Source organism: Aethalodelphis obliquidens, unplaced genomic scaffold (genome assembly GCF_003676395.1).
Source record: "Aethalodelphis obliquidens isolate GAN/ISIS:26980383/991018 unplaced genomic scaffold, ASM367639v1 scaffold1, whole genome shotgun sequence".
Taxonomy (NCBI): Eukaryota; Metazoa; Chordata; class Mammalia; order Artiodactyla; family Delphinidae; genus Aethalodelphis; species Aethalodelphis obliquidens.
In genome coordinates, this window is record NW_020837945.1 from 99,924,132 (window position 1) to 99,946,808 (window position 22,677).

The window sequence follows — 22,677 nt, forward strand, 5'->3', positions numbered from 1 at the left end:
TGCTAGGTGCAATAGCCCTAAGGCAGGAAGGAAAAGGACTTATTCTAGAAACCTGAGTCAGGTGAGTGTGGCTGAGTCACAAGGGAAAGTGGTTTGAAACGAGCAGCTAGAAGAGTGGCAAGGAATGGAAAACAAAAAGACACATCAGCCCCCAGATTTCATTTTAACAGAAACTGGGAACCACTGAAGGAATATAAACATTGTAGAGACATATTTATGGCCGTGATTTTTAAAAAGACAATTCTGGCTAAAATATGAAGATTTCATTAGGAAGACAAAAGAAGGAAGAAGAAACCAACTATGAGGCCATTGCAGAATTCCAGGTGAGACTGGTGCCACAGGAGATAAACATAAAGAAGAGCATATGAGAAGGTTTCCCAGACAGGATCAGCTAGATTTGATAACTTAAAAATAGGGTTAAGGGTGAGAGAATCATCAAGAATGACTTTTGGGTTTCTCAACTAGACTTTCCTTAGTGTATGTACTAGCTCTTAAACCTGGGTGCTTTACCCATAAGTGCTTGTCTTGGTAATTTGCCCCATACTACATTCTTTCAGGAGTCAGCTGAAACGTGCTAACTTAGACATTCAGTTATTGCGTTGTCCCTGGATTCCCCACCACCTGCCTATAGAAGCATCCTATTTCCAATTTTTTGACATTGAGCAACCGTTTTGACTACTATATTTTTTCTCTTACCCTTGGTATTTTATTTATTTTACACTGCTTTATTAAAAAATAAAGGCTGCCTTTAAAATACCTACAGTTAAATTGCTGAGCATTACGGCTAAGGGAAAATGCAGACTGGGTGAAAACTAGACCAGGTTTGTGCAGGTCATTACATTTATAAAAACTTTTTAAAAAAGAGTTGCAACTTTTAAATATCATATTATGGTAGTCAAAGCAAAAAATGGAACATGATCTGCCTCTCAGTTTACAACGTCTACAAAATATAAACATATCAATTGTTTGAGGAAAGCAATAGATTTGTTGGCACTTAGGAACATCTCTCTTTAGGAGATGCTAAGTGATGTGATGCATCCCAACAACCTCCTTGTAATAAATGTAATACTGAGTTTCAGAATATAGATTTGCATTGGAATAGAGAAAGAAGAATAAAAGAGAGGAATGCTTCACCTGGGAAGAACCTGATGGGGGAGATCAATTTTAACTATACCATTTTTCACCCCTGAGACTAAAATGCTCACTAAGAGAGTATTTTCTCTGGTATGCACAATCCAATCCAAGTAGTATGTACTCCAGTTATGTTAGAGGAAAGAAAAAAAGGGTGAGAACACTGGCATCGAGATATGGGAAGAGGCCACATCTCTTAAGCACCACCTCCCTTACTGCCACACATATATAAACACACATACAAGCTCACAATCTCAGCTGGATTTTGATAAAATTTGGGTGGCACACAGTTCAGTATCAGTTATGTGAAGTAGAATTAGTGATGTGATTAAGAGCACAGACCTTGTACAGAGTCTGTCTAGCTTTGATCTTGGGCAAGTTAGTAAATCTTTCTATCATAAAATAGGAATAAAATTGGTACCTACCTAATACAATTTTGAGGAAGATTAAATAAATTAATTTTCATAAAATTCTTAGAAAACTGCCAGCATATAATATGCACTCTTCTTTGTTTATTTAAAAAATACAAGAAACCTTCTATAAAGATTTGGAGGATCAAAATCCTATACTGTTCAATCATTTGTTATTCAGCAAATATTCATTGCATATCTATTGTGTCAAGGCCTGTACTTAAAATACGTCATGGCATGCTTGCTTCCACAGCCCATGTACTAAAATTGGAACGATACAGAGATTAGCATAGTCCCTGCGCAAAGATGACACGCAAATTCGTGAAGCATTCCATATTTTTAAAAGGGAACCCTCTTGCACTGTTGGTGGGAATGTAAACTGATACAGCCACTATGGAGAAGAGTATGGAGGTTCTTTAAAAAACTAAAAATAGAACTACCATATGACCCAGCAATCCCACTACTGGGCATACACCCTGAGGAAACCATAATTCAAAAAGAGTCATGTACCACAATGTTCATTGCAGCACTATTTACAATAGCCAGGACATGGAAGCAACCGAAGTGTCCATCGACAGATGAATGGATAAAGAAGATGTGGCACATATATACAATGGAATATTACTCAGCCTTAAAAAGAAATGAAATTGAGTTATTGGTGGATGGACCTAGAGACTGTCATACAGAGTGAAATAAGTCAGAAAGAGAAAATCAAATACCGTATGCTAACACATATATATGGAATCTAAAATAAAAGAAAAAAAAAGGTTCTGCAGAACCTACGGGCAGGACAGGAATAAAGACGCAGATGTAGAGAATGGACTTGAGGACACTGGGAGGGGGAAGGGTAAGCTGGGATGCAGTGAGAGAATAGCATTGACATATATACACTACTAAATGTAAAATAGATAGCTAGTGGGATGCAGCTGCATAGCATAGAGAGCAACTCGGTGCTTTGTGACCACCTAGAGGGGTGGGGTAGGGAGGGTGGGAGGGAGACGCAAGAGGGAGGGGATATGGGGATATATGTACACATATAGCTGACTCACTTTGTTATACAGCAGAAACTAACACACCATTGTAAAGCAATTATACTCCAATATAAATAATTATATATATATAATTATATATAATTATATATAATATATGTTTATATATTTATATATATAAGCTATATGTTATATATATATTTATATATATAAGCTATATAAGCTATATGTTATATATAAGCTATATGTTTATATATTATATATATTATATATAATATATATTATATATATATTATAAATAATATAAAAAATAAATAAAAAATAAAGTACATTACGGCAACTGTGAATATGATAGATCTTCAGCTGCCAAGCCCTAATCTCCCCCAACTATTTTACTTTAAAATCTAATAACTGATTTCTCTCTATCTCTGTGTCTCTTTTTTCCTTTCTCTCTCTTTTATTTATTTTTAAATATTTTCCACTAGTTAACAGTTCAATAAAATACTGTACATAAGACTTAGTTTAGAAAGATGGTCTAGTCATACTGCTTGGATATACACACTTTACAGATTAACCGAAGTGATTGTAGTGCTAAATTTGTGTGAAGATAAACTGAGGAACCAAATACAAAACCCACTTTTATTTTCAGATGGCTTTTAAGTAGTGAGTACTGTCTGGAGACATGGTCTTAATCCTAGAGTATACAGATAAATATGTTCATTCATGGAGGAAGTTTAGGTCTAGGCTCAAGTTTATTCCATATTACCCTCCCTTACCATAAACCAGGATAACATACAACCAGTGACAGCTCCAATAGATCCAAATACAACGTATATTCTTGGTAACATTTGAATGTGACCAAAATTAATGCTTTATTTCAATAGAAACAAGTCACATGTACCTAAATATGCATAGTATGAAATCAAGGTATGGTATTTAAAATGTCTTTATTAACATGCATATTTCTTGGGCTCTTAGATGAAAATTACCTATATTTGAATATATGCATATCCTTTATGCATATCCTGGATGCATATCAGGAAGCTAAAATTTAAAATTTTTTTTCCATTTCTTGGCAGAAAAGCCAACTGTGATCTAAATTTTCTTCTAAATTATTTGTGACCTTGTTTTCTCCACTAAAGAAATGGAAGTCCGAAAACACTCTATGCATGAATGACATCACTATTTTTCCTAATGGAAAAACATTCATTTTAATGTCAGTATTAAAGTATTAATACCTCATAGGAAAATATTTTTACATATTAAGCAAATAAAATATTTTAAGACAGTTATGTAATCATTTTAAGGGTTTGAAGAAAGCATGCATTTAGTTTACCAAAGGGCAGTTTTCAAAATTAAATTTGAATTTAAAAAATTACATTTATACGGTTTTCAGACCCACGGTTAACTGAAATTACATGAAATTAGTTTAAAAGTTCAGGTTTAAAATTTTTGTTGTGAGCTAATATTTGTGACAGGAAAATATTTTAACATATATTAAATTCTAAATAAACAATGACTCTTTACAAGAAATATAAAAATTCTTATATGATACATAGAGGGCTTAATAACAAATACTGTAGAAGATCACCTTTTAATTTTGTTGGTTCTAAAGAATTCATTAAAACATATCCTTAAATATATTAAATTTAAGAAACATCTTTTTAGAAGATAGTGTTTAGATATTTCAATATTTAAAGGTATTTAAAATGTATATGTAGACTTGTATGTTATTTATATCTTTAATACCAATGCATATGGTAACATAGCAGCTATATGTTTAAATCAGTAGTGATGTGATCATAATAGCAAACAAATAGGGTTTGTATATAAATTCAGAAATCAGATGTTTTTGAACGAAGGCAAAGTTATATGAGATCCATGTGGTTTCCCAGCTGAGAAGCAGTCGGCCACAGACTGCTGTATTGTGAAGCACAACTCCGTCATCTCACTTTTGAGCAAGTTGTATAACTTGCTCCTGCCTATATACCTAAAAATCTCAATAAACAGTTTTGGTAGGTTGACTAAACAAATAAGCAAATTTTTCTAAGACTCTTTTTCTTCTTTTGCAAGATATCAAGCAGGCAATCATAAAGTGAAATACAGTTGTTTCCAATTGTTATTATTTGTATTATTACTCCCATTACTACTGGTTAGACATTATTGGGACAATGGCTTCTAAATAATATTTGATATGGTCAACTATCATCAGGCCTGTCAATTGGATGAGCAATGCTGAGAATGGCTCAATCAAAATTTCTCCTTATAATAGCCAAATGATCACAACAATAGTAATTTTTAAAATAAAATAAAATAACAAAGATAGAATTTGAGCTCTTCTGTGAAGGAGTTTAAAATACCTTACTTATCCATATTCTTACAGAATATCTTAGCACTGAAACTATTATTGCCTGTCTAATATAAAACCAATATGAGTTATATATTAATATATTATTTTTAATATATGACCAAAAAATAACACAAAATTAGCAAAAATAATCTGGGATAAAATAAACATTTCTGCAAAAAAAAAAGAAAAAGAAAGAAAACAAGGGTTATAATTTCTAGTAACTTTAACTATAGGACATATGAAAATTTTTCCAAAGAGTGACATTTTAAATTTTGTTTATAATTTTTACTTATAAAAGGTAGTAACACTGGAATGAAAAAATACATATACTGTATATTTAAAGGGTATAATCTATGGCATCAGGTGTAAAAATATTGATAATGGAAACACATTAATCTAATTGTAACATATTGTAAAGTATAACAAAAAATGTCATGTCCCCAACAGATGTTATGAAACAATAAGTGGAGTTGAAATAAAAATTTATTGATAAAAATCATTTAGTTTTTTTTCTGTAATATTATGATATAGCTCAGGGATTGGCAAACTACCATCCACAAAACAGATCTGGTCCACCAGCTGTTTTGTAAATAAAGTTTTAACGAAAGTAAGCCACAGTCATTCCTTTACATACGGTCTATGGCTGCCTTTGTGCTACAATGTGCCTAAATAGTTATTATGGAGAGCATATGGCCTACAAAACTTAAATTATTTATTACTTGGCTCATTATAGGAAAAGTTTGCTGACCCCCAATATAGAGCATTGTTATAGATAATCTATTATTACTAACAAAGTGGTTTAAAATGGTATTTCATATGCTTCTTGGTTTCAAATGTATATTTGCAAAATAAATATCATATTACTCTTGGAAGTTTTTCTTTCTTCAAAGCTTCAAATTCCTAACAATGAAGATAAAAGTTCTATTTCATAATGTTCTCTGACATTTAAATTTTTTTTAATTAAATAGGTTTTTAAAGTACCATTTTAATGAAGTATTAGATTTAATTAATTTTATATGTCAGAATTACCACAAGGGAATTCAAACTCTACAATTATTCTTTGTGAAATGAACTTGGCACATTCATGGATCTATGTAAGAAAATGAAATAGGCTGCACATCACTGCTAGTTTTATCCATTCTGCTTATCACCAAGTAAATATTTTTTAAATTTAAAATTTATAACAAAATATTTTTCTCATATATGTGCAATTAATTACCTGTACTTTTACATTTGTTTAAACAGATGTGCACAGGTTTGCACTTTTTTTTAGCAAACCAAAGAAATGCTAAGATTAGAATAAGTATATGATTTTATAAATCCATCTTGATTAGCCTCAAGTTTTTTCTGATTTTCTAAATTAGCAATTCTTAGCTCCTGGCAAGCCATAAACAGTTTTCATTTCATGAATGTCGCTTTCTGCTCTGCTACAGAGGTATCTTTGTAAAGAGCATAATTTCTGATGATACGGAGATTAACACACATGTAAGAGTCACTCAAGTAGTTATTATTCAATTTAAATCTAACTTCTGCATAATTACATCATAATGTAGCTTCCATTCAGCTGCTTAATATTCTTGATATCATGTAATCTCAAGGTAATCACTAACCTAAGAGCAACCTCTGCTGGCAAACAGAGGCGGAGCTGCAAACATTTTTACCATAGTTTTATGTCTTTTGACCATGTCAGATTAAAAAGTATGTTTTGGGGAAGGTTTTAACATTTTTGTTATATACAGAAGTGTGACAAATTGCACATTTTTAATATAAAATGAGGGTAAGTATAGTATGTTTGTTTTAGGACCAAACAAAATTCAGAAGGTTTTTGTTAAATGCTTGATCCTTGATTCTCAGCTTTGTGGCCTGAGGGTCACTTAGGAAGAACAGTTAAATAAAGATAAGAGCTCAGATTGCAGAGGATTTTAATAATATTGAATGAGAGGATGATGTATCAGGAAGTTTACTGTAATAAAATAGGCATGTGTAAGAAAAGAAATCATGTTAAAACAAAATTTAAAGGTTCTTGAAGAAAAAAAAGTGCTTGAAGACATAGTTTAACTATTTATTGGGTGGGCCAAAAAGTGCCTTCGGTGTTTAAGTAAAAGTAAAAGGCACATTTTTCATTTTGATCAAGAACTTTATTGAACAACGTATTCACCCTTTTGTTCCACTGCCTTCTGCCATTTTTCAGGCAACTTCATAATTCCGTCTTCCCAAAACTTTTTATCTTTTTGACCAAAAAACTGTCCCAGGTGCCTTTTTTCCTTTGCTTCCAGGGAATTGATATATTTTCCATCAAGAGAATTTTGTAAAGACCTAAATTAATAGAGATCCAAAGGTACAATGTCTGGTGAATATGGTGGATAAATCAGAACTTCCCAGCCAAGCTGTAACAATTTTTGCCTGGTCATCAAAGAAACATGCTGTCTTGCATTGTCCTGATGGAAGATTATGTGTTTTCTGTTGACTAATACTGGATGCTTTTCATCGAGTACTGCTTTCAGTTGGTCTAATTGGGAGCAGTACTCGTTGGAATTAATCATTTTGGTTTTCCGGAAGGAGCTCAAAATAGAAGACTCCCTTCCAATCCCACCATATACACAGCATCACCTTCTTTGGTTGAAGACCAGCCTTTGGTGTGGTTGGTGGTGGTTCATTTCACTTGCCCCACGTTCTCTTCCATTCCACATTATTGTACAGTATCCACTTTTCATCGCCCATCACAATTTGTTTTAAAAACAGAACGTTTTCATTATGTTTAAGTAGAGAATCTCATGCGGAAATATGGTCAAGAAGGTTTTTTCGCTTAACTTATGTGGAACCCAAACAACAAAGCGATTAACATAACCAAACTGGTGCAAATGATTTTCAACGCTTGATTTAGATATTTTGAGCATGTCAGCTATCTGTCTCGTGGTATAATGTTGATTGTTCTCAATTAATGTCTTGATTTGATTGCTATCAACTTCAACTGGTCTACCCGACCGTGGAGCATCATCTAGAGAGAAACCTCCAGCACAAAACTTCGCAAACCACTTTTGACATGTTCGATCAGTCACAGCACCTTCTCCATACACTGCACAAATCTTTTTGTGTGTTTCAGTTGTGATTTTACCTTTCTTGAAATAATAAAGCATAATATGCCAAAAATGTTGCTTTTTTTTCTTCCATCTTCAATAAAATGGCTACACAAAAATTCACCAATTTTGATGTCTTTTTTTAAATGCACGCTGATATGACAGTTGTCACAAACAGTCTAACAAAATTATTTTGAATGAAGTTAAAGACAACTAAGTGCTGCTAGAGCCATCGTACAGAAAAAAACAAATGAATCTTTTGGCCAACCCAATATTTTCATTATCCTCCTACTTATATCCGTTTTTTAAAAATAAATTTGTTTATTTATTCTAAAAAAGAAGTTTACTATAAAATACAAAGTTCTATATAAATAAGTTAATTCTAAATTTTAAGAATGGTTCTAGTACAATGAACCTAATGGATGTGAATACCTTAGTGAATTTTCCTTTCCAGATAAATATTGTAAATGAGAGGTATAGAAGGAATAGGATAATACTTTTCTTTAAGAAGCATATAAAAGAAATGCCATCTAGATATAACTTCCAAAGATTACATCTACTAAGTACACAATCACTCTTTCTGGGTCTGTGTTACAGAACCACATACCAACTTTGACTATAAAATATGGCTTGTGTGGTAGCAAATAATTGATCAATAAGTATATATATATACCTTGTCCTTTGGGCTGAGTGGCATGAAGGATACATATTACATAAAGGCATGCACATCTAGTCCGACAAAATTATGTATACAAAAGTAATACACTTGAACAACAGTGAACAACTCAAACCTGCAAACACTATTTGGACTATACAGTTATATGGCCTATCCATTTTTTGGATAGAATTATTCTGCTATGCTTCATGGAGACATCCTGATACAGCCTTAAAAACAACTAAAATGTTAGGTCTTCCTTTGTTTAATTGTTTAATACAGAGTCCTTTATAAAACAGAACTCTCTACAACTGGCTCTTACTTCTCCCAAGTGTATTGCCGATAGGAATCTGCCATTCACATTTACCTACGCTACTAATTCTTTGCACAGACCTTGGATCTTCTTTCTTAATAATAATATATTTAACATGAATGCCTAGTACAGTGGTTCTCAAAGTGTGGTCAAGGATCTTGGAGGTCCCCAAGACACTTTTATGGGGTTCATGAGCTCAAATCTATTTTTGTAGCACTAAAATGTTGTTTGCCATTTTCACTGTGGAAGATGCAAAAGCAATGGTGGAGAACATTGCTAGTATCTCAGCACAAACCAGGGCACTGGTACAAAACTGTATCCTTTACCACCACATACACAGTTAAAAAATAAAAAAGAAAGTCAGATTCACTTAAGAATATCCACAAAACAATAAAAATTATTAATTTTATTGAATCACAACCCATAAATATGTCTTTTTTACTCTTCCCTGTGATAAAATGGGAAATTTACATATGCATTTCTGCTGCCTACTAACATAGGATGATCATCTCCAGAAAAATCAGATGTGTGATTATTTATGCTGAGTGGTACTAGCTGCTTTTTACATAGAAAGGAATTTTTACTTGAAAGAACAACTGATAGACAAACTACAATTATTCAGATGGTTATTTGGCAGAAATTTTCACAGAAAGGAACAAAGTGAGTTTATACTTCAAGGAAAACAATCATTTATTAATAATAAAATTCAGGATTTCAAGCAAAAATAAGAGGTATAAAAAACTTGCATCTACCATAATAGGCTTAAGAGCTTCCCAATAATTAAATAAGAGCTTCCCAATAATGAAAAAAATCTAATGTAATTGGTGGTGACATTAATGAATGTGATTTTTGGATATTGCATAATGAAATGTGGCAACATTTGGGAGATCAGCATAATTAAGTTAACCAACATTTTTCAAGTGACCAACGCATGATGCTATAAAGCTATTCATCAGTAAAAAATCCATTCAAAGTACATGATAGATCAATGGATTTTAATGTAACAGAGCTCTAAAAGTTCACTAATATGATTTCAAATTCCACATTGCAACAAATCTTTAAGAAACTATCATTTGTCAAGATTTGGTGTACTATCAAAGAAAATCCACAATTTTGAAAAAGCTTTTAAAAATATTTCTCCATTTTCCAACTACATATCTATGTATGACCAGATTCTCTTCATTTACTTCTACAAAAACAACATATCACCACAGATTGCATACAGAAAAAGATATGATAATCCATCTCTGTTTCATTACAGAAAATAGTAGAGACTTGAAAAAATGTAACAATGTAACAAATCCACTCTTAACTAAATTTTTTTTTCTGGAAAATATAGTTACTTTTCCTTAAAAAAAGTTATTTATTTAAGCTTGTAAGGGGTATATTGTTGTAATTTTTAATTAATTAATAAAGACATTTAAAAATTCTAATATGGCAAGTATTGATAGCTATGACCCACATATACATTCCTTAGGATGCACTACAGTTTTTAAGTTTGTAAAAGGGTCCTAAAACCCAAAATCTGAGAACTATTGATACAGCTAGATACTAGTCTAAGGACTTTGCAGGTATTACTTCATTAATCCTCAAAACAACTATATGAGTAATATTATTTTCATGATTTATAGATGAAATAGAGGTATAAAAATTTCTCAGAGGTCACATAGCTAAAGTGGAATAAAGCCAGGATATGAACACCAGGTCCCATGCTGTTTACTATTATACTACCACCATGATTTTGGTAATAAAGTTCCTCTAAAGAGTTTATCTGATGGTCTAAGTCCTCCATTGAATGGCACTGTTTCAAATAGTATAAGTAACAGAACAAAATGCCTGAATTTGACTCCCAACTCTACCATAAATTCTTTGAGGTTCAGTAGCTTAAAAAATGATCAAAGTAAAAATGTTCATGGTTCTTGTAACAAGCAATTAAATAACACATATACAATTTTTATACAAATGTAAAGCATGCTAAAGTTATTATTATTGTCTTTGCTATATGTTCCAACTGAAGGCATTTCTCCCCACAAAGCCTTCTTAACTATCATATACCTCTATGTTTGTGGCCTTTCTAAAGAATTATAGAACTTTTAGTGCACTCATTTAATAACTGATTTTCCTTTTTACGTGTGTCTCCTATATTCCTACTTAACTTATAGGATCTACAGCACAGGGAATCTCTTATATTTAAGTGTATCCCCAGCTTCTTACTTACAGCCATCTAGCCAGCAAGCACCCAGTAAATATTTTCTTATGAAATCAGTGATTACCTCTAACACTCAGGTTTAAGATTAGTCCACTCTAAACCTTGTAAGTCTGACTTAGCTTTTATTTGAGAAAGAGAGCCAGGAATGATATTCTTATTGAGTTAAATAAAAGCCACAGGTAGAAGAAATTTTAGAAAGGTGTTCATCTACCCAGGAATATTAAAGGAGACAAAATGAAAACATAGTTTAAGGAAAAAAAAAGAGTATTGATGAGCTATACTTATAATGATGTACTATGAAGGTCTATCTATATGTATGTTTTCCTGTTTTTACTCTTAGGTCCTTATATGCAGAGGTTGTAAACATATTGTGTATTGCCTTTGAGATGTTCAAACCTTGAAGAGTTGGTTTCTAATATTCCCAGAGGCATCACAAAAATTGTACAGGTTCCCTGGATACCATAGTGATGACAATAAAAGGTTGAAGAACACACTGAATGAACTGGTTTCTTCACAAACCCTGTAGCTCCAATGTCAGCGTCTAGTAAACTACAGGTGCTCCCTCTTCTCCATCCAGGGAGAGATGTCTTCCATTCCAATGCTCAATTTTTCCCTCCTTCTGATAGAATGTCCTGTGCTATCTACTAACATCACCACCCTCCCTTTCTTGCTAGAGTACTTATACAGTTTATTTTTAAATACTGCTCAAATTGAGATAAACACACATATTCTTCTTTCTCTTGTGTCCATGTCCTTTTCCTTCTTTCCTTATAGCACAGCAGAACCCAAATTTAACACCCATGATTATCTGATTGTCCCTATAGGCTCACAGTAAGACTTGTTTATCCCTTAAGCATCCTGTAAACACTTAATGTTTGTGTCTACATTCAAGAACACCACATACTTGTTACACTGTAAAATGTTTGAGTGTATCTTTTTTTTAATAGGGCAATTCGTATTATTGTTTCCTAATTACATTCTAAAAAGTTAAAAAACATATCTAATTAATTCAAAATAATAACCCTTTTTTTTTTTAACTCCACATTCCATCTTAACTACATCTAAATAACATCAGACCTCCTTCATTGGAACATTTAATTGTTCATCTTCAGTTCACTGATGCATCAGGGTGTCATTTTTGATAAAATATCAGCTCACTTACTGTATCAAAATAAAATTATTGTGCAGTAATTTAATGACATAGCTCTTTCCTTTTATGAGCTCAGAAAATATCTCATTAACAGTTTCACAAATTACCACAATAACTTATGCTGACATGTTCATTTATTCTCATTTATGAATAAATCTGGTTGACAAACCTAATGAAATATTACAGGGAATTCCCGGCCTAAGATATGGATCAGGCATCATTAGAGAATCTCAAAATAAGGATTATTTGAGCACAGACACTTTACTATAAAAGTGGAATATTGGGTTCCATTAAATTTTACACTAAAAATGTACTTGTTTGCTGACACTTGTCCATGGTACAATGTGGAGATGTTCTTACTTCCCACTCATCAAGAACCACAATGATCTCTACCATCTGCCTGATATTTCATGAGAGAAGACAATTCTGTAATGTTGAATTTTTCTTTGTCTTTAGAATATTATTTTGTAAGTTTTTTGCTTGTTAATTATGCTAAGCCACTCTCAATTATTATTTCTATAAAAGAAAAATAATTTAATATGTAAAATTATTTTGGAGTTGATCCAAACACATTTTATTTTAAAAATGTAAAATTATTTAAAATTGCTATGAAGAGACTAATGAACAAAAAGTTATACTTCAATCTTTGAGGTTTTTAAAAACTATCTTAGTTGCTTAAGGAAACAAAATTGAACTTTTAAAATATAATTTGGGATATATATTTTTATTTAATTAAACATTTGTGTAAACAAAGACTGATAAAAAAAATAGTTCCTATACTTTAAGAGACTATAGTCTAATGCATTTTGAATATATCCATAGATTTATATTCACAAATTACCCAGTTTGTTTCCTCATCTTTAATGCATCTCTTCCTGTGACATCAAACTTCATTTTAGTCTCTCCTTTACAAATTATTTTAGAATCACAAAAATTGAGTGTGTATGACTGTCTACAGTAAAATTCTTTGATAGTTTCAGACACATTTTTTATATTTATGCTGTATAAAGTACATTGCCTGTGATGTGGATCCTACACTATACTACAGACTTATGATAGTGCTTTGGCCATTATTGAGTTGAAAAATTTAAAGATTATGGACCTAAATCTATTAATCCATTTCCTTTTCATCCACTGCCCTTCATTATACCATTAAAACATTAAATTATTATAATATCAATTACAATTACTATTCATTAAAGAAAAAACATTTACTGAAGAACCTCTATTAATAGCATAGTTCTTGACTATCTCTCCCATGCTATCTCTGACTATGCTCCTCCACCTTTCTGTACATATTCTAGTCACAACAGGCCTTCTCTCAATTCTTCAAACCACCAAGCTCATTCCCGTTGTTCTGGGCCTCTCCTCTGTCTAGAACTCCCTTCTCCCAGATCTTCTCGCAGTGTCAGTCTCATCATTCAGTTTTCCAGCTTAAGGATCACATCCTCAGATATGCTCTTCCTGAACAGTTTCTTTAACTGAGACCAAATCTGAACTCTACTTTTATTACATTATTCTATTTTATTTTCTATGACAACTTGAAATGAATTTATTTGTTGACTTATCTGCAGGCTCCTCTGAAAGAAAGAAAGAAAGAAAGAGAGAAAGAGAGATAGAGAGAAAGAGAGAGGGAGAAAGGGAGGGAGGGAGGAAGAAAGGAAGGAAGGATAAAAGCAACATGAAAACATGGTCCTTGTTAGTTTTCTTCATCAGCATTAACTGTATCACACAACAGTACTTGACTTCAAGTATGTCTTAATAAAATATTTATTGAATGAATGAATGAATGATTATATAGTCCTGGCATCTAAAACCACATTCTTTAATTGTTAAATGTTATAGCAGGCATTTTTTTAACTTCCATAGGAACATAAAGAAGGAAACAATGTTCTGCTAATGGAAACTTAGAGAAGTTTCACAAATGCATTAAATGTATGAGCTGCATCTTAATAGAGGGATGATTACATAACTTTTCATTCATACCTTTCAGAGTGAAAGGTGGACAACAGGCATAACCTGGAAAATAGCAGTTGGGGGGTGTGTGTGGAAGAAGGCAGAGAAACTAAAAAGGGGGATATTTTGATGTAACATGGTGTCAAATTATCAAGTGCATAGAAAAGAGTATAGATTTTATCCTACAAGCAATAGTTTCTATTAAAGGTAGGGTATGGCAAGATGACATTTGTGTTTTGAAGATACATCTCAAACATTCAATGTCTTTGTAAAACTTCCCTAAGTCCTCATAAGCCCATTTGAGAGTAAGAATGTAGGTGGGTAGAAAGGAGGGTAAAGAGCTGAGAAATGAGATAAGGATGTGCTAGTGATATCATCCTTCTGTACAACAAAAACTGGCTACATCCAAGAGTCTCTGGACTGCATGCAGAGCCAAGTAAGTTAAAACAAAGACCTGGAATTTCAGAGTTGGGTGGGAGAGAATGCAAAAAGAAAAGCCTTGGAATTTCAATAAATGAGATAACACAGAAGACATTTAAAAATAAATAAATAAACAAAATGCAAAAAAAATCTATTTCAATAGAAAATAAGAAAGAGAACCCTTGGAAACCCAGACTGTGCTAATCTGCTTTAGACTTTCTCTGACAGCAGTTAAACTGATTGCATGCATTGACATAATAAGTATTCAATATATTTTTATAGAACAATGAATATATAATTTTATTGGCCATTTCCAATATGGAACAAGACAACAAACAACAAGCAAAACCAAAAGTAAGTCCTCTGCATTTTTATTTAAATTGATGAAACAAGTGTAAATCTGATTAACAGCTTTGTCAATTTCCTGTTCTAGTTTAAACATTTTTTACTTAAAATTTCACTAGAATTAGTAAATAAATGCTACTGTCAAGGTAGATTTTCTTGTTAGGATTTAGAATAGCTAAGCAAGATAATAATATAAAAGAAAATATAAAGAGCATGTTGGACTGTGTGCATTAGGTTGGGAAAGCAGGACTCTGTATCATTTCATACCCCCTAAGGAATGGTAGGCTCTTTACAGGCTGGATATAAAGTGGTCTTTTCTCCCTCTGTTAAAATGCAGAGTTGTTGTGTTCTGCTCAAACAACTTTTTATAATAATGGCTTTGCGTGTGGAAGTGAAGAATAATTCATCTAACTGAAACTTAAAATGCTATAAATAGCCAGAAAGCAATTATCTATGATACAAACTGCCCAGGTTCCTGAGAATAACAACCATATCTTTACGAAAAGTGTTATGAAATTATTCAAGACCATGAACATCATGGGACACCCATTTACATCTAATCTGCGCCTCTCAGAGTTCTACGGGATGCATAATTAGGAGTAGAGTAAATACAAGCAGCCAGGTAATCCTATCATATTCAGCAACGGTAAGATCTTCCTGTGTATATTTTCACACCTCAGAACTTGAGAAGAGTGAAGAGAGTTCAGGATAGAGGAAGAAAAATAATTAAAGGGTTAGAAAATGAGAACTCCAAGAAAGGTAAAAAGGACTTATATTATTTAAAGAGCTGATAGAAAGGTCATTATTAATAGTCTTCAATGAAGAGCTATTCCACAGATTGTGGTGACCAGCTCTTTTTGTTTTTGTTGAAAACATAACAGGCAAAAATGAATTTTAATAGCAAAACAAGGAAAGAAAGAAAGAAGCTTTTGATAATGGAAGAGACTGTTCAACACTAAATTGGTTCCCAAGGGATATCAGAACATTTAACTGTGGAAAATTTTTAAAAATAGAATTTTAAATATTTGAGGCTTTGAGGTCAAGGGAAGGACAAGAGGACTTTTTAAGACAATTTCCATGACTGCAGTTCAAAGACTGTATTACAAAAGAAGACAGGACATCCATTATCCACTAAGATGGATTGTGTAGATAGAGGAAGCAAAAATAAGTACAAAATGCAGACAAACGTGGCATCTCTTCTTGAAGTTATTTACCTAATTTGTGCAAAGGTTTTCTTCATGTGAGAATGAGGGAAGCACTTTTTCTCTCTATTTGACACACACAAACACATGCACAAATATGTAGATATATACACATTTCAAAAAAATGAGAAAATAATTGTTCCCCACAATGAGAATTTTTCCTCTCAAGACAAGTTCCTTCCTGATTCACACCAGATGGGATCTCCCACATTATATTAATGCAGAAATAAAAAGAAAAAACCTTATACAGCTGCTGACTTAACCCTTTGGTGGCAGTGTGGGAAGGTTTTGGATTGAGAATATAGAACAAGGTTTTTAAACTTTAGTGTGCATAGAAACCACACACAGGTTTGTTAAAAATGCACATACATGGCTCAAGCCCTCAGAAATTCTGATTCAATTGATCGGGGGTGGACCCAGGAATCTGCATTTCCGTAACAGCTCAGGTAATTATGATGCAGGTTTCTGAGGACTGCAATGGCAGCAACAATGATCTAGAAACTTTGGTTCTGGTTCATGTGTACATTTATTCAATATTTTTTTCTAATAACAGTATATAGTTAAGTTGGAGAGTAAGTTATAAAGTCATGGAAAAATCATGTGTAATCAAAATTGTCCTTGAAGCTCCCATAAATCAACCATAAAATAGAGTATGATGTGGTGGGGTATATATCTTGTATAGTAATATAAACACACCCTATGGCTTAAGAAATACTTAGATATATGAAGGCATATTTAACTAAAGACAATTCTATTTGCCAAAGCACAACTATTCACACCAGACTGCCATTAAGATTTAATAATTAATTTCTAACTGTGAATGTGGAATCAGTAGATAATTCTAAAATTAATATGCTTGTCAACAAGGTTTAATGTTAACCCTATATAACTGTATATGTTAATAGTTCCAAATGTGGCTGTGAGGATTAAATGAGATAATAAATGCGGAAGTATCTAATACAGTGTTGGGTGCATTGAAGATGCTCAGTAAGTTTTTTCTAAATTTGAAATTAGATTTTGCCTAATTTTTACCACAACAGCTGTTTTTTTCTTTGAAAAACTGCAGAGAAGGACTTGGTGACTAGATTCTCGATACTCTAGCTCTGTGTTCCCTAACATAATCTCCCCTCCTCCATTAGCTCTTTTTTGCAGTACGCGGGCCTCTCACTGTTGTGGCCTCTCCCGTTGCGGAGCACAGGCTCCGGACGCGCAGGCTCAGCGGCCATGGCTCAGGGGCCCAGCCGCTCTGCGGCATGTGGTATCTTCCCGGACCAGGGCACGAACCCGTGTCCCCTGCATCGGAAGGAGGACTCTCAACCACTGCGCCACCAGGGAAGCCCCTCCATTAGCTCTTTAAAGCAATAAGAGACTGGTCTCATGATATTTTAGGCACAGAGTTAGATAATAAAAGCAGCTGATAAATGCTGTTTGATGTGACTTGTCTGTATTGCCATTTGGCTATTTTAAGTCTGAGTTTTCTCAGAGGGTTTGGACCATATGAACTCAAACATTTTTCGCAGCTTTAAATTTTCATGCTTCTATACAGTTTTTACATTCTTGTGTGTTTTGTTTTCTCCCAGGTTACAAACACCAGCTGACCACTTATAGTATCATGTCAGGCAATTCATTTCCTCATTCTGAACTAGATATCAAAAGGTAGTACAAAAAAGTGGTTAAACTCATGATTACGAAAATCATTCACACTTGGATTTAAAACTGGCTCTGACATTTAGTAACTGTGTAAGCATTTATTAAACCTTCCAAAGTTATTTTTCTCAATTTAAATGAGTAAAATATTACATACTCCTAAGTTTTGAAAAAATCAAATACTGTATATAAAGAACTTACCATGATGCCTGGCATAAAGTAGGACTCACAAAGTGATAGATGTTAGTTTAGTTGTCCTCATACTGAAATGGTCATTATCAACCCTCCTAAACCTGCCTACTATCTAATTTTTGTTTACATAAAAATCAAAAACAAGTCATGAAAAATAAATGTAAAAGTGGAATGTCAGCAATTCATTAATTAGAATCCTGTTTATACGTAAAAACAAAGCTCATCTAATTAAACAAAAGCCTCTCAACTATTAAGATAAATTATGTTTGTATATTACAAATAGTTGAATTGAATATATCACATTTTTCTTATAGAAAGCAGGTTTTAGAGAAGCATTCCTATTCAGTTCACAAGTGATTGTCTCCCTTAAAGTAATTTCATATAAGAAATAAACCTGATAATAGTCTGACTCTGACCTTACATTAGTTCTATTCCTAAGAAAATAAATTTGGTTATTTACATTAATAATAACATGGCTCTGATAGCATACATTATGATGGAACTCAAACAGAGAGTACAAGCCAATGGCGTTCTGAATTTTCTTTTCAGGCCCATCAAGTAGGGACTTTTTTTTAAATTTTGTTTTTTGTTGTTGTTGTTTGTTTCTTTTATTTGGCTGCACCAGGCCTTAGTTGCAGCACATGGGATCTTCACTGTGGCATGCGGGATCTTTTGTTGCTGCATGCGGCTCTTCGTTGTGGCACACGGGCTTCTCTAGTTGTGGCGCGAGGGTTTAGTTGCCCCACAGCATGTGGGATCTTATTTCCCTGACCAGGGATTTAGCTCGTGTCCCCTGTGGGTTGGAAGGTGGCTTCTTAACCACTGGACCACCAGGGAAGTCCCTTTTATTTTAATTTTGAAGTTTATTACAAAAGAATAAGATTTTCCCCCAAGTATGTAGGATAAAATATTTTTAAAAGTTAAAGTTTCAAAGATTGCTTTTACAACAAAGAAAATTTGAGAAAACATTTCAGAATTATATTAATAAATTATGTAATTTCTAATGCTTATTTGGCATGAGCAATGATAAATAAACTCTATTATTCATTCTTATAAAAAAAGGGTTTTCAATTTTCATATATTCTGGTTGCTATACGGTTTTCATGTATGTATACGTGACTTGCCTATTTTCATAGAATTAGCATACATCAGTATCCACTTAATCTAATTTGAGTGCAACTTAATAACTAAAGATTTAGAAAGCAATTCAAGATATTTTAGTGCTCTGAGTTATTTTAAAATCAGTAATCATTATAACTAGAAATTTCTACTTAATAGACTCTTAGAGAGCACTGTTCCTAACTTTATTTTTTTTCATTTTTACTCAGTTCTCTTTTCTTTCCATCAGTATTCTAAACTCATCAATTCCTATAGTCTCGGGAAATCCAGTCCCCAGTTCTTCCCATTCCCTCTTTAACATTTCCATCAGGCTTTCTTCAAGGTCTCCTTTCATTCTTACTATAAGCACATTAAAGAGTCCTTCAATTTTAAACAAATCAAACAGGAAAGAAAAGCTTTTAATTTTCTTTCTCTTTCACCGTTCACTGGTTTTCTAGCAGTGACAAAACCCTTCCGGACATGATATATGCCCATTATTTCCTCACACCATCAACCCATTTATTATCTTTTCAATACATGAAATCTGGTTGCCTTTCCAGAATCTTCTATCTCAAAAGTTTCTATTCTTATCACTGGTTCTATCTGCCAAAACCACTGCTATTATTTCCTATTCAATAATCTGCAGTTGTTCTATTGCCCACTGCATCAAGTGCAGACTTTTCTGTCTAGCTTTCAAGACTTGCCTGATCTAATTTAACCTATCCTATCAAGGATGAATAAGCAGTTACTCTCCAATACGCCCAGACAGTTACAGTCAATCCAGTATTTTCACTATCCCCTCTGCACATAATGTTTCTTTCTTAAATTGTCCCTTTCTTAATGTTCTTTATTTCTGGGATACACCTTACCAATTTATATCTAGATTTCCTTCCTGGCCAGGATGATGCACTATCTTCTCAAGGACACCATCTTTTACTCAAGTTCTCACTTAAATTTTATTCTCTTGAATTTACTCAACATTTAGTTGCTTTCTACTTGTTTTAATTTATAGCAATGAACTTTTAACTAATTTTTTTAAATGAAATGGTGGAAATAACGATTTTTACCATTTCTTTAATTCTTTCTTTTATCTACAAGAACCCTGGGCTCCACATGGTGGGAGAGAAAATTTCGTTAGTTCCAAAGACTATATACACTAGAGTTATCATTCATATTGATAAAGATGTAAAGGCAACTCCCTAGATTTTTGAAGAGTGAAGCCCACACTATCATTAAAGTGGCCCTATAATCATAAAACACTTATTTCAATACATGCTTCTTACTTAAAAATATTTTTTACTGTACTTGGGTCAAAGTCCATTTATAGATGAATTATTGCTATATAATTACAAATATTCAAATATGTAGGATTTATATGCATACACATGTCTCTATGTGTTTCTGTCTCAATATCCATGGATCCACTATTTGAAACATAAATATACTAAGTTAAAGATCCTTCAACAGTGAATCTTAAGAATTTGTAAATTTTGAGCATAGGTCAGTAGCTACTACAACCTCTGCTCCCAACATAGAGCTATTCATACTATAAAGGAGGCTTGGAGAAAGATTACCCTCAAACTCCTTCTTGCAGATTGTAGTCACTTCTAACAGGAAAATATAGGTGATCCTCACCTTACCCTTCCTCCCCACCTTATCTCAAGTTCAGAAACATTACTGTGAGCATCTACCCACAATCAGCGATTTAGAAGGAATCAAAAAATGTGTCAAAGTTTGAGGAGCCTTGCACTATAAGAGATTCTAGTGGTCTAAGAGAATTGATGGTTTCCTAGGTGAGTAATTTCCTGCCAAAAATTATCTCAAGCCTAAAGGGAAATAAAATTCCATTGGTTATAATATAAATTACCCACACAATTTTGAAGTACTCATCTCTGTAACAAAATATATACATTCTTTCTTTATTTTTTTTGCCAACTATTTGGGAATATAAACTACAAATGTCTCTGGCCTTGGGTTCATTTTCTTAAAACAGAATTTGGCATCCATTTTTACATTTTTCTGGTAAAGTAATGTAAATTTGAATTAGCATTTCTAACTCTAATAATATGAGCACATTATATTGATAGTGCTATTAGTATACAGACATGAAATTGGTAGTCCCATTATAACTATTCATAAAGATCATGCATATCATTTTCTAATATTTGAGGGAGTTATCATTTGACATATGCATCTGAATTCAAAGAGATTTATGCCTGTATAAGGATTATATCAGCACTTTTATTATGTTTTGTTCCATTGTATGAATTTTATCGCAGACATTATTTTATGGGTCATAATTCTTTTTGTAATGCATTAACATTTCAAATAAGGAACACGTTGTGACGCTTTGTGGGACTCAAGTCTATTTCTTTGCAGGAAAAAAAAAATTGAGAATGGAGGAAAATTTTCTATCTTTTGTTAATCCAGAAACATCAAATGGGACATAGAATCCTTAACTTGTTCTTGAAGAGGAAACTTTGCTTCTGGGAGGGTCTGGTTCAGGGATAAATAAGGACATTCTTGCTCTGGAAGGCAGGCTGTTCCCTGTCAGATACAAATGATACAATGAGAATAAAGAAGGAGATGATTAACGGGAAAAAAATTTGGCCTGTCATGAGGCTAAAGTAATTCTCAGACCTCCCGCTGTTTAGAGCCTGCATTTATGCTCTGATGTTGAGCAGCCTTGACTAGTGTTCTCTGTAGGGCTTAGGCAGTTGGGAAAGTAGGAGAGTTAATCTGAGAAAACAGGAATGTAGAGATGTCTCAGAACAGAAAAGGATCTGCCTTCTACACTTGCACAAAAAAGAAAAGATTGCTTTTAAATTAATACAATCTTTTCCATAGCAAGTCTTTCTTTTTTTCTCCAATTCACAAGGTCCTAATGGCCTATTTTTCCCCCTTTGGCTAGTTGAGTTTTCTCCATTGTTTTGCACAGTACGAAAACAAAAATAAAAGGAAACTAGGCATTCATGTAGTATTCATTCCTTGAAAACAAATGATCATCACCTAACAATATACCTTCTAACGGATTCATCAATTTAGCTTACATTTCTATTGGAAATTACAACATGTCAGCTAGGAAAGATGCCGTTTATTTACAAAGCAAATTGTTTACATTACAAACAGACTTAGAAAGTAAAGCTATTCCACAACTTGGAATTCAATAAAATGAAAGACCCACCACATCTTGGTAGTATGGAAGCAAACTGCAGCCAATTGTGCAGAAGCTTTATATTCAAATACAACTATAGTAAAGTGTCAGACCTTAGCTTCAGGGCACCTTCAAGGTAGTATTTATTAATAATACTAAAAATGACAATAACCTGAATAAATAGCATGCATTTTCTTCCTAGGATCTCAAAGTGCTTCTCCTAAATTATCTCATTTATTCTCATGACACATTTCTGTAAGGAAAAGAAAGTAGATATTGTAGGTAATCTTAGTGTACACTTTACCAAACAACTTTGAGAGGATCCTGTGACATTCTGGCACTGAATCCTGCAGGCTTAAGCCAACTGGCTACATGCCTG

General features: G+C 33.0%; 1 pseudogene; it reads left to right on the forward strand.

The window, feature by feature from the left end:
* Positions 1-1,782: 1,782 nt before the first annotated feature.
* On the forward strand, positions 1,783-1,882 carry LOC113624159 (uncharacterized; annotated as a pseudogene).
* Positions 1,883-22,677: the final 20,795 nt, after the last annotated feature.